Source organism: Drosophila kikkawai, chromosome 3L (genome assembly GCF_030179895.1).
Source record: "Drosophila kikkawai strain 14028-0561.14 chromosome 3L, DkikHiC1v2, whole genome shotgun sequence".
Taxonomy (NCBI): domain Eukaryota; kingdom Metazoa; phylum Arthropoda; class Insecta; order Diptera; family Drosophilidae; genus Drosophila; species Drosophila kikkawai.
This window is the reverse complement of record NC_091730.1, coordinates 27,867,754-27,880,318: the sequence shown is the minus strand read 5'-3', so window position 1 is coordinate 27,880,318 and position 12,565 is coordinate 27,867,754. Positions and strand designations below refer to the sequence as shown.

The following is a 12,565-nucleotide window of genomic DNA, read 5'->3' as shown; positions in this document are numbered from 1 at the left end:
AGATTTGGGCGCCATATTGTTACGGAACTGCATATTCCCTGGGCAATGCCGGACTAGCTCAGTGGATGCCCAGGGGGGGGGGGGGGGGGGGGGGGGGGGGGGGGGGGGGGGGTAGGAACCTATGCCCGCAGTCCGCACAACGAAACACCGATTAATCGGACGTCTCAAAAAAAATCCTCACTAACAAATAACACATCTCTAACAAATAAAAGTAAACAAACCAAAAATGACGACTTTTGTGGAATGGTGGCATAGATGGAGTCGCCACAACGCTCCCGCCCAACCTGTGGTGCCTCCGGTGTGTCTAGGGGCACCACCCATCTCCGGTGGACCGGAGTCTAATCCAGGCGGCTTGACGGCCGGCCCATCTCCCCAGGTAACTACTTTTTACTCACTGTTCATCGTGTTTGCTTTTAATACTTTATAAATTTTAGGTACTTAAGGCTAACATTGGCAGAGTACAATTCCCGGCGAAACGTCACCCTAGCCCGGGATGCGCTCGCGCCAAGACTGCGGCAGCGGAGAAGAAGCGGTGGTCCGCTTAAGGAAAAAGCCACAAACTGGCTGGAGTGGTACTCTAGATTCCCTTATTTCCTACCTACTATCCCTGCTGGAGCTCCAAGAGAAATAAAGGGGATGGGTAAGTATGCTTTCAGTGAATATCCACATCTTCTAAGCCGTTCCTTAATTTTGCAGAACTCGTGTTGCACAAATCCCTGAACCAAGTTAAGAGACGCGGAGAAACAAGCACACGGAACCAATTAGCGTAATACAAATAAATTAGCCTAACAAAAAAACAACAGCACAATAATTAATTTATTCTATTCTAGCAACTAGAAGGCACTATCAGCGACCCGCAATGGCTTCGGTGGGATGAACGGCCAGAAATCGCGGCAATTGATGGCGACGGCAAGCCCGAGGAAAGTAGGGACCGTCGGAGCCACGGCCACGTCGTTTTGGTGAAGGGCAGAGCCAATCAATGTCCCAAGTATTGGTATCACCTGCCGGTTCCGGACGGCTCTTAACGGAACGGACTCACCGGATTCCTGTTTGGCTTGCCGGATGGCTCCGTTCCCGGCTGCTACAAGCTCGTTGGAAATGTTTTTTCGTCCCTCTCCTCCAGAAACATCCGCCCAAGAACGTTGGCGGCGGGTAAGCTGTGCAATATAATCCCGTAAATTTCCAATAAAAATGGCCGTGGCCAGCGATTCATTCACTGCCACGCTGAAATTAAACGTTTACTTAATAAAACGCTTTTAAAACTTTTCACTTTCACCCACGTTCTTCAGGTAATTCCTTGCCGCCCAGGAGATTAGCTGCTTTTACGCCGACTTTCCGTTGCTACTGCCGGCTTCCATGTTGCCTAACCCTCCCTATATAGGCTTCGGTCTGTCCCCCGAGTTCAGACCTAGTAACCGTTCTTTTTTCGGTGCAACGGCCGAGGCCAAGGGTAAAAACCCTTTCTCTTAATTCCCTTAACCTAAGCCCGTTACCTATTCCCGGTTCGCTCTTTTGAATCCCTGCCCCCCCGATCTATCGATAGTCCTCCAGCCCATTCCGATTGAAAATGCAACAGTTATTTTCGTAGTTGGTAAGTCTCTGCAGTCCTTCATTCACAAACTTTACTACATCATTTAATTTATGAAGTTGAATTGAATTTTCTGCAATTAGATCTATTTTTTTGTAAATTTTTACCCTATCATTTTCATCAAGTGTGCCAAAAAAATATTTAAAAGATGAACCTATTATGTCAAATAGCCCACGTTTCTGCCTATTTTGCCTATTTTGCTGATGAATAGTTATACCATTCAATTCTTTCAATACTTTATTGTACAAATATTTCATTCTAGGCGAATCTGTGACTTTGTTACCAAAAGATTTAGTGATGATATTGATTTCCGTTAAATTAATTCTTAGACAGTGATGTTCATACACTACCGGTATTTGGATTGGAATGCTTGAGAAGAGTAAATAGCCAATGTCGGAATCTTGGTTGGTTATTTGAATTTGTTGAGTGTGGCCCGTGGTGAATAATAGAAACAACATCATTATATGCAGGGTTCCTGTGGAAGTTTAACGGCATTAGTTTTTTTTTGTTTCTTAAATTGTGTTTTGTAGTATTGGATTTCCGTTTCGATTAGTAATTTTGTAATGGTCTTCGTCTATTTTTTCTACATTTTTATTTTCGTTTGTTTTGTAGCATCGACCTATTTTTGTTAGCATTCGTAATTGTTGTTTTTAGCTAAAGCCGAGTCTTTGATTTTTATAAAATTGAAGCCGGATATGACTACAAGTCTGCAATTACAAATGCCATTTTTATTTTCTATAAATATCTATCACATCTATATATAAATCTATCTATCTATATATAAATATCTATCACAAATTTGTCTCGACAATGTTCAGGGTTGGGTGTGATTTTAAAAGCCATTTTGGTATTTCTGTGTTCTGTTTTAGTCAAATTGCATATGTTGCATTCGTTTATTCTGAATTAATAGTTGGCTATTTGTGTAACGATTCACGAAGGCCTTGGTGGTCAATAAAGGTAAAAAGGACGCACGCGCAATTATCCGGCTGCTTCTTGTCGGGTACGTGGGGGTGGTGGTCTTGTCCTTCTACCTTAGCCTCTGTTCATTCCTTAAATAGTCACAATGAATATACTTTGCGTGCAGCGACAAAATTCACGAGATTTGGGGCGAAAATCAACTACGACACAGCAGAAAAATATAGGGTATACATCCTGTTCAACCTTTCGGGTGATCCTCAGATGACGTTGAGGTCACAGTTCGCCCTCCCTGCCATGGCCATCATTTCCCGAGCATAAAGCAAAATATTTACAGATGGCCCCTTTTGATTACTAACGGACAATCACGAGGGAGTTTCCCTAGCCATAGGCAACTCGAAGAATTTTCACCACATTATAAACGTTTATTCCTTAAAATGCTAAACAAAGTTCCGTACAGCTAAAATATAAACTAACAATATAGATATGATATTTGCCGGGCATGCGGCCGTATAAATTAAATGTGATGAACCAAAATAGATGGCATAAAAAAAATATTTATCTTTGTGGTTTGGAAGAAAAGGCCTTAATACGTACACAAACTCATGGAAATGGATCAAAACTTTTACCAATGCAAAAATAGCGAGTGTGAAGAGTACTAAAAGTTTCGACGGAGGAGATTCAGAATTAAAAGCAATATAAATCTTTTAGTTTAAACTTCGATCTTCATTTGCCAACGGCGCACAAGGGTTAAAGGGAGCGCGAAAACAAGGGAGAGGGAGCGAATTCACTTTCGATTTTATTGTTGGCCTTGAACTTGAAATATTATTTGTCGACCACCTGTTCAGTGGCCATCAAACTGCTCCTGCGAGGCAAATTGCCGTTCCAAGTCCAACTGTTTCACCATCTGCCCTTGAACTTGAAATTTAACTTTCCCTCTCACTTATCCTCTCCAATGCCTTTAAGACCCCCTACGATCACAACCGCGACGGACAGTGGGACAAATTTAGCAAACCAAGTATATTTGGCTACCTTTCAATATTTAAAAAAAAACAATTTTCACTCTCACCGGAATTCCGGGTTCCCTCGACGAAAGTGCTTCCGTGGAGTTCTGCACCTGTTGGGAGATCACAAAAAATATTTTTTTTTCACTAAAATGCGGCTCTTGGCCCACTGTACGGCTTATGCATTCCGCCGTTGCACCAAAAGAAAAATTTAAAGGAAAAACTACTAAGCCAACATGGCGGCTCTCCTTCGTCTCGCCTTTCCCACTCACTTCTCACTTTTTTTCTGATTCCTTTTGCCTTCTTTGACCCTTTTTCTTCTTTTTGTTCTGGTCCTTTCCACTCACAAGGAATCTACTCTGATTTTACCACAAACAAAAAAAACTAATAAAAAACTCTGCGCAGACGGCTTTTGGAGCGTTTTCCCGTCTCTTTCTTCCTTTGAACACGACCGGACCACCCGCAATTCCCGCGCAGATTCAGTACCGCTGCTCGCGCCCGATGATTTTCGGCGTAAGCCAGAGACTGTTCCTCTCTCCGTTCTCCGTATTCCCCTTCGCTGCGTTGAAACGTTGGAACTTGATCGACATCTGTTTAGCGGCGATTTCGATGGATTTGAGAAAGAGAGCTTTCGCCGCACTTCGCTGAGAGTTATTTTTATACCCTTGCAGGGTATTATAATTTCAGTCAGAAGTTTGCAACGCAGTGAAGGAGACCTTTCCGACCCTATAAAGTATATATATTCTTGATCAGCATCAACAGCCGAGTCGATCTAGCCATGTCCGTCTGTCCGTCTGTCCGCCTGTCCGTCTGTCTGTTTCTACGCAAACTAGTCCCTCAGTTTTAAAGCTATCTGAATGAAACTTTGCATATAGTCTTCTATATGCTCTCACTGCTATATATGTCGGAACGGGCCGGATCGGACGACTATATCATATAGCTCCCATACAAATGATCGATAAATTTTTAGAAAAAAAAATTATAACTTGGCTGTTTATCAACATTTTGGCACCATTTTTTAGATATGGCCATTTTATATTATTTCAGAATTTTGGTAAAAGAAAATCGGACGACTATATCTTATAGCTGCCATAGGAACGATCGGGAAATTAATAGAAAAAACATTATAACTTCGTTGTTTTTCAACGTATTTTCATCTACTTTAAGTTATAAGCTTTTTTTATTATTCTAGAATTTTAGTATAAGTTTTATAAAAATCGGACAACTATATCATATAGCTGCCATAGAAGCGATCGGTAAATGTATAAAATATGTAAAGCTGGGAATGTAAAACTGTAACTGTCAAACTGTAAACATAATAAGTATAGGTAAAATGTAATGAAACTCTGTTTTGTGAGTGTTTTCAGCATTTAAATCTATAATATAAACATCGAAACCAATCTGCAAGGGTATACAAACTTCGGCGTGCCGAAGTTAGCTTCCTTTCTTGTTTTTATTTAATTTCTGCCACCTAACAGCTGCTTCGAAGTGCGGAAATAAAGCGGAAATTCAAAACTCTGTCGAAAGCTGGGAAAACCAAAAGAAAACCCGAGGAGAAATTTTCAACGTTGCGGGAACTTTTCTGGTCGCCGCCACAGCCAATTGGATTTTTCTTTGCCGCCGCCGAAACTGGGCTCCACTTTCGTTGCCCACTTCTTTCGCTGGATATTAGGCGCCAAACCTAATGCAAACACAAAAATTCCATTGCACCACCGCCAGATTTTAGGGACTTTTCTTTTGTCGCTTACCCAGAAGTGGATTCAGCGCCGTTTGGTAAAATTATATTTTTTTTTGGCTTTTTCCAGCCCCTTGTTCTCTCTTTTCCTCCCCACTGTGCTGCAGTCCTCCGATGATGCTCCCGCGCTGACCGCTTTCTTTGGCTGCCAAATTGCCATTCCTTCTCTCCGGATAACCCTCGGCCCTTCTGCAAACTGTCAGATGCCTCTTTCTCTTTAAGGGCTGCACCTCAACCTCCCTCTTATACTCCTTCATTTGGCGCAAAGCCCCATATGTAGATGGCGCCACCGTCTATCTGCCTGCCGCAAGCGCTACATTTGGGAAGTATTGATTTTCTTTAAATAATTTCGTCATTTTCTGTATACCTGGATGTAAAAGCTTTTCATGTGATTTTAGTATAATTTCTTTGAATTCGGCATATGAACAAACATTTTTTAATAGGTAGAGGCTGCGAACTACTTTAGTGTAAGTGGTATTAATAATTTCTCGGTGTGCTCTTTGAATAGTTTCAAAATCTACATCGCTCTCAATACAAATAGTAATGTTTCTATGAATAAAATGATCAAGTAAAATTTGTTTGACCTTTTCGAGTGTCATTACATTATATTGAATTGTGGTAATGGAGTTATTGAATATTGTTGAATTCTCTACTTTATTTTTTTCGGATTTTCGGAAAATGATTTGTTTTTTGAAATAGTTTATTGGTTTTTCTGTCAGATGAATAAGGTTTCTATTGTCTTCTTCTGCACTATGTTGAGTAACTTCACTATGATGATTTTCTTCAATTTTAACTCTTGATAATGCATCTGCAACTGAATTTTCCTTCCCTTTAATACAGTCGATTTTGAATTGGTATTCGTTTAATTTGGCTCTCCAGCTTTGTAACTTTGCATTTGGTTCTTTTAAGGTATGCAGCCATCTAAGAGGTTGATGGTCACGAGCAATGAGAAAATGTCGTCCTTGTAAATAATGTCGAAAAGTTTTAGTGGCCCCAACTATGGCGAGTAATTCCTTTTCGATAGTACTGTAATTTCATTCATGTTCATTAAGTGTTCTGCTAATAAAGGATATTGGATGATTATTTTGAGAAAGCACGGCCCCAAGGGCTAAATTACTGGCATCTGTGGTTAAAGTGAATTTTTTTTCGAAATCGGGTAATTGGAGAATGGGTTCACTAATTATTAGAGCTTTAAGTTTTTTGAATGCTTCTATGTAATCGAGATTTTGTGTATCTATCTTTGCTCCTTTTTTTAAATATTTGGTCATTGGTTTTGCTATGTCTGCGTAGTTTGGGATAAATTTACGATAATAATCGGTTAATCCAAGGAAAGCTCTGATCTCTTTTACTTTAGTAGGAGTTGGATATGAAACTATGGCTTTAACTTTAAGGGGATTTGGTTTTATGCCGTTAGGGGTTACAATGTGGCCAAGAAAGCTGGCTTCCTTTTTTAGGAATTCACATTTGTCTAACTGCAACTTTAAATTAGCTTCCGCAAGTTTGGAAAAAACTAATTGTAAAGAATTTAAGTGCTCGGTAAGGGATGTGGAAAAAACTATGATGTCGTCTAAATAGACTAAACAGTGTTTATTGAGCAACGGTCGAAGGATATTATTCATACACCTCTGAAAAGTAGCGGGTGTATTTCTAAGGCCAAATGGCATTCGAAGGTATTCGTCATGACCACTTTTGGTGGAAAATGCAGTTTTAGATAGTGATTCAGAGTCCATTTCTATTTGATGGAATCCCTTTGCCAAATCGATGGTTGTAAAATATTGGCATTTTCCTAATTTACCTAGGATTTCGTCCATGTTTGCTATTGGATATCGGTCGGGAATAGTTATTTCATTGAGCTTCCTATAGTCAATTACTACTCTATATTTAATTTTACCAGAAGCATCTATTTTTTTGGGTACTACCCAAGTAGGACTATTGTATGGAGAATTACTTTCCCTAATTAATCCCTGATTAAGCATCTCTTGCACTTGACTTTCGGCTTCAATTTCGTGCGTTTGAGCTAGTGGGTACTGTTTTGAATAAATTGGGGAATTATGTGTTGTATTTAATACGTGTTTAATGGTATTTGTAAATGTTAGACTGTCTCCTTCTTCATACTAAAGATTTTTGAATTTGTTTAATAAACTCTTCAACCGTAAAATTTCCTCATGATTCAGGTGATTTAATCGAAACAATCCAAAATCTATTTTTTTATTTCTTGAGCTGAAGTTTTAATTTGTTCTGGTATCTTTTGGATATAAAAGTTTTGGGGTTTTCCTAATTTTGAAGTAATTAATTTGTATGTTTTATCAAAAAGAGTAACTGTGCTATTTTTGTAATTTATTATTGATTGTGCTTTTTGCAACAAATTTCTGCCAATCAGTATATCGTAATTATTAGAAAAACTGTGTGCATAAAATGGTTCATTTGTTTTAAAAATACTATTGCTGGGTAACATAATTAAGTTGTTCAATGTAATGGGACCATTTGATGTCAAAACTTCACATTTAATATTTTTAATGGGAAGAAAGAATATATTTTTATTGTTCATATTTATTGTGGATCCTGTGTCTATAAGGCATTTGTATGTGCAACCTTTGAATGCTATTTCTATGAATTGGTGTTGTCCGGGGCTGTTAACTGAAAATTTTCATTTGATTCTGAGCTATTTTGATATTGTTCATCTTTATTTTTAATAGATTGTACCTGTTGTTGCTCTTCATTAATCAACCCATGGCATTGATTGTGGTCATAGTACTGTTGTTCATAAAAATTAGGTTGTATTTCTTCGTATTCGTGCGCGTCTTGAAATCTCAATTCGTCAATAGACATTTTGGTTAGATCACTGTCCGATGGTCTTAGACGTTTGGTAACCGGGAAGCTAGTATTTTTAGATGTGGAGGGTTGTTGGACTTGAGGATATGTATTTCCCATAAAATATGCTGTTTGAGGATTTTGGGTTTTATTGGAATATTGTGGGAAAGGAGTTTTGTGAGTAGTTGGCTGTGGGTTCATGTATTGGTTGGGTCCGAAATTATTTGGAACGTACCACATAGCTTGGTTGTTAGGCATTTGTGAATGAATGCATGTGTTGGTTAAAATTAGATTGGAATGGTTGAGAATATTGTGGGTAACTTGGTCGATATTGGGTTTGGGTATTTGTATTGAACTTGTATGATTTTGAATTTTGATTAGAGTTTGCATTTTTATTACGGTTATCTGGATTTTTATTCAATTCAAATTTAATGTGTTCTTCATATATTCCCTCATTTTGTGCTATAGTTATTAGCGATCTTAAGTCTTGAATATCATGATGAACCAAAATAGTAAATAATTGTATTGGTAATTTACTGATCAGTATTTTAATGGAATCTTTAATAGCCTGAACATAGATAAGAAAATCTGGTTCGTTACCTTCCAGATGCAATTTTGAAATCACTAGTTGTCGTCGTCTCTCGGCTTCTTCGCAGAACCTAATTAATTCGCTTGTTGAACCTAATTATTTTTTATTTTATTCTTAACTGTTAGTTGCCTTTGGACTTATTGTTGTTTTATTTTATTTTTATTTCTTCCACTTTGTTGGACAACCGAATTGGAATTATAATCCAAGTTGAAGGGTTTGTAGCGTAATTTTATTCGAGAACTGAATTATAAAATTTAATTTATTTTTCACTCGAGGTTCTTTTTTCGGATACTTTTAGTATCCTACCCGACTGCGCCAGTAAAATATTTATTAATTAAGTCGAACTAATGTCCCGTCAGTTGACTAAGGACAACGCTAAGGAGAATAAATGCACACACAAGTTTAGGTTTAGGTGTCTATTGATTTGATCTCAGCTTAAGACTAATTTCTTGTTACAAAAATATTTCTTGAGGTGCTCTTTGTTTACAAAGAGATCTTGGGATATTGGTTGTACATAATGTGGGAACGAGATTGCCCGCTTGGGATGTTGAATATGTAATTTAATAGTATGAGTGTCATCCATGGAGGGCACTTAGTGATTCTAAGAATTATTGTTTTGTTATAGAAGAGCGGCATCGCTTGCTCTGGATGTAGATTGCTTGCAGGTGTTCAGCGTGGGATCGCCTACGCTGCATATTTTTATTTATTTGAACAAGGTTGAATATGTGAATATGTCACTATATACCATATATTACGGATTTATTTATGGGTAGAATCGGACTCGTAATAATTATTTTTGTGGAAAATTTTATTTTTTCCTTTGGAATTTAAAACGGAAAAATGCAATTTAATTCAATAATTCCGGTCAGCAGCGAATAATATACGGTCACTGTAATGCGGATATGGAAGCGCACTTGGATTTCTAATTCGTTAGTTGGAATTTTAACATAAAATAATTTACAAATTATTTTATTTATCTGGACTTATGTGATTGACCGGTGCTGTATTTTGGAACCAATACGAGTGTGTGCCTATTTGTGCACTTCCCGTATGCAAGTGCAAAAGAGCGGAGATAAGGAGAGGCGTAAAAATTGCCAAATATCGGAGCGTCTTCTTGCAGACGATTATATATTGTAACGAAAGCCGCTCACCAGAGCTTTCGATCCTCAAGCCAGTTAGCAAAGCGAGCAGCTGCGCGATACTGAGATTTGAACACGGATCTCAAAACGAGCTAAGCTGCGCAATCCCGAGAATCTGACAGCCAGGATGCCTGGTCTCTCTGATTCTTCTCTTGTTCTTCGCCCGACTTCCTGATAAACAACACGCCGATTTTTGGGTTTAAATAAATCAAGTACGAAATACACCCGAAATACTCGTATTATCATTGCGAGGCTTCGACGGGGCAATTGGCACAGCTGAGTTCTTGGCAGCCACACCTTCAAATAAAAGTTCCGCTCGGCTTTCCGTAGTGATCTCGGCCGGCACCCCCTATCCGCGGCCGAGATTCGTTACATTGGGGTCAGGTGTGGGGACCATAGGGTTTGCGAAAACCCTGACCTACGAAAATGCCGAAGAACTCCGCTCGCCACCGCCGTCAAACCTCCCCTGAAGGGCATAACCAGCAAGAACCGCGGGATGATGCCGCTGCGCTGGACGCCGTGGCTTCCTTCCGGCTGCTCGAGCGAAAAATGGAGGAACTGGATCAGTCGTTTAACCTAAAGCTGGAGAAGAAGTTCGAGCAGATGTGGGCGACTTTCGAGAGGACTATGCTGGGCGACCGCTCCGGAAACAACGGAGCACAGCCCGCGCGCAGTCGTGACTGAGCTGTGCAAGCAGGGAGCGACCTGCATTCCGCCAGCACCCCGCGCTTTGAGGAGGCAGCCAACGCGGACTCTGGACAGGCGCGGCCGGTGTATTCCCGAAGGATGGACTCCGGGCCTGAAGCGGCGCCAACTCCTGCGCCGCCGCCAGTATGCGACCTAACCTCACATTGGGGAATTCTCGAGGTGTCGGGCGCGGAGCTGCCACCCACCTTCGACTGCACCCGTCCCTGGCCGGAGTTTCAGCGCCTGCTGAACGACATGGCCGAGGAGTACCATTGGTCAGAAAGGAAGAAGTGCAGGAAATTGTACACGTGTCTTCGGGGGCGTGCCCAGCGTTTTCACGCCACCCTCCCCGAAGCCACCCTCCGCTCGTATGAGGCCATAGCGGCTGCTATGCGCGAGTATTTCGCGGTCAGTAAGCCTTCCACAATCGCATGCAGGGACCGCGAGAGTCGCTCGAGGACTTCGCCCTGGAGCTGGAACGCCTGGGCAGATGCGTGCTCGGCGAGTTGCCGGCTGCGACGTACAATAGCATCATAGTGCAGCGCTTCATCGACGGGATCCGAGAGACCGGATATCAAGTCCCGATCATCAGCAGTAATCCGCGCTCGCTGACAGACGCCCTCGACATGGCCTGCCGCATCGACGCCCAGTGCCGACGACGCTCAACCGCTGCCGTGGACCCAGACGATCCTGTTGGCGCACCCCGGAGAGTAAACCCCTTCCGGAATGCCGTGCCGTCCTCGGGAAACTAGCTGCCGTCAACCTCTCGGGCGGAGGTTAACAGCCAACACCGACAGCCCCAGCGAGCGTGTGCTTACGCCCGACATTCCGCGCCGGCGGCCAAACAACCGCCGCACACCTCCAGCTCGCCCTCAATTCCGGATTACTGGAGCGGGTCCCCACCCCTGCGACCCTGCGCCACCCCTCGAAGCGAAGCCGCCGCCCACCGAGCAACCTGGTGCCCGACAGAGTCTTCCTCCCAGTCGAGTCGAAGCCGTCCTGGCCCCCTTGCTCTCGCCGCCGCCGCTCGAGCAGAGTGCCCAGCAGCCACAGGACCTTGAGATCGCCGCAGCTCCGAACGCCTCGCAGCACCTCGACGAGAAGCCGCCGCCAACCGAGCAACCGGGCGCCCGACACAGTCTTCCTCCCAGTGGAGTCGAAGCCGTCCTGGCCCCCTTGTTCTCACAGCCACCGCCCTAAGACAGTGCCGATTCGTCCCAGAGTTAGAGTTTGCCGCGATCCGGGATGCCGCCACAGTGCCCCGACCGAGTCGGGCGGCCTTTCGAGCACCACCACCCAAGAAGCTGCCGGAACGGGAACCCCTGCAAGGGAAGTGCCGTTCGCCAGCGCACATCCGTTCCAGGAGCCGCCGTCCATCGAGATCGCCTCTGGACCGCCGCCCTCCGCAAATAGTGAGATCCGAACTGCCGCCGCCGCCGAGTCCTACGGGACCACACCGCCGCCGCTTGCAGAAGGAGAGGAATCGGACGTGCACCCAGTGGACTCCGCCTTGAGCCGATTATTCGCCGAATACTCATCCGGAGACCCACCGCCAATCCCCGTAACTACGGGAAAACAACGGGAGACTGGAAATCCTAAAGCTGAACGTTGCGGGATTCAGTCTCCGCCCGCCCAAGCTACGTGTACCTGTCGTACCGTGGGTGGCCCTCACTTACACTGCTTAATCTTTTTACAGAAGCAGCCTTTACGCCTGATCATCGACACCGGGGCCGCCGTCTCCCTACTAAATGCTAGGGATTTGCAAAAACGACTGCCGACCACCCCGTGCCGAGTGACACTTCAGGGACCATCAGCGGAACAATTCGCGGCCACCGCTCGAGTGAACGCCAGACTCGAAATTGCTGGAAGGCCGGTTACCCACGAGTTCTTGCTGGTGGAGGGCAGCACTCCTAGCCATCTGGGCATGGACTTTCTGCTGCGATACAAAGTAACCGTCGATCTGAAAGACCTTCAGCTGCGGTTTCCGTGGGGATATATGCCGCTATATGCCCCGAATACACAGCAGCGAAATACGTTTGATTCGGCTGCACCCACCAGTATCCTGCCATATAGCGACACCCACTTAACAGTTCGATG

General features: G+C 43.1%; 1 long non-coding RNA gene across 1 annotated transcript; it reads left to right on the top strand.

The window, feature by feature from the left end:
* The first annotated feature begins 202 nt into the window (after nt 1–202).
* On the top strand, nt 203–1,185 carry LOC138928574 (uncharacterized). The gene is made up of 4 exons (XR_011444985.1): nt 203–376; nt 435–640; nt 697–766; nt 831–1,185. It is a non-coding gene; the product is annotated as an uncharacterized lncRNA (long non-coding RNA).
* Nucleotides 1,186–12,565: the final 11,380 nt, after the last annotated feature.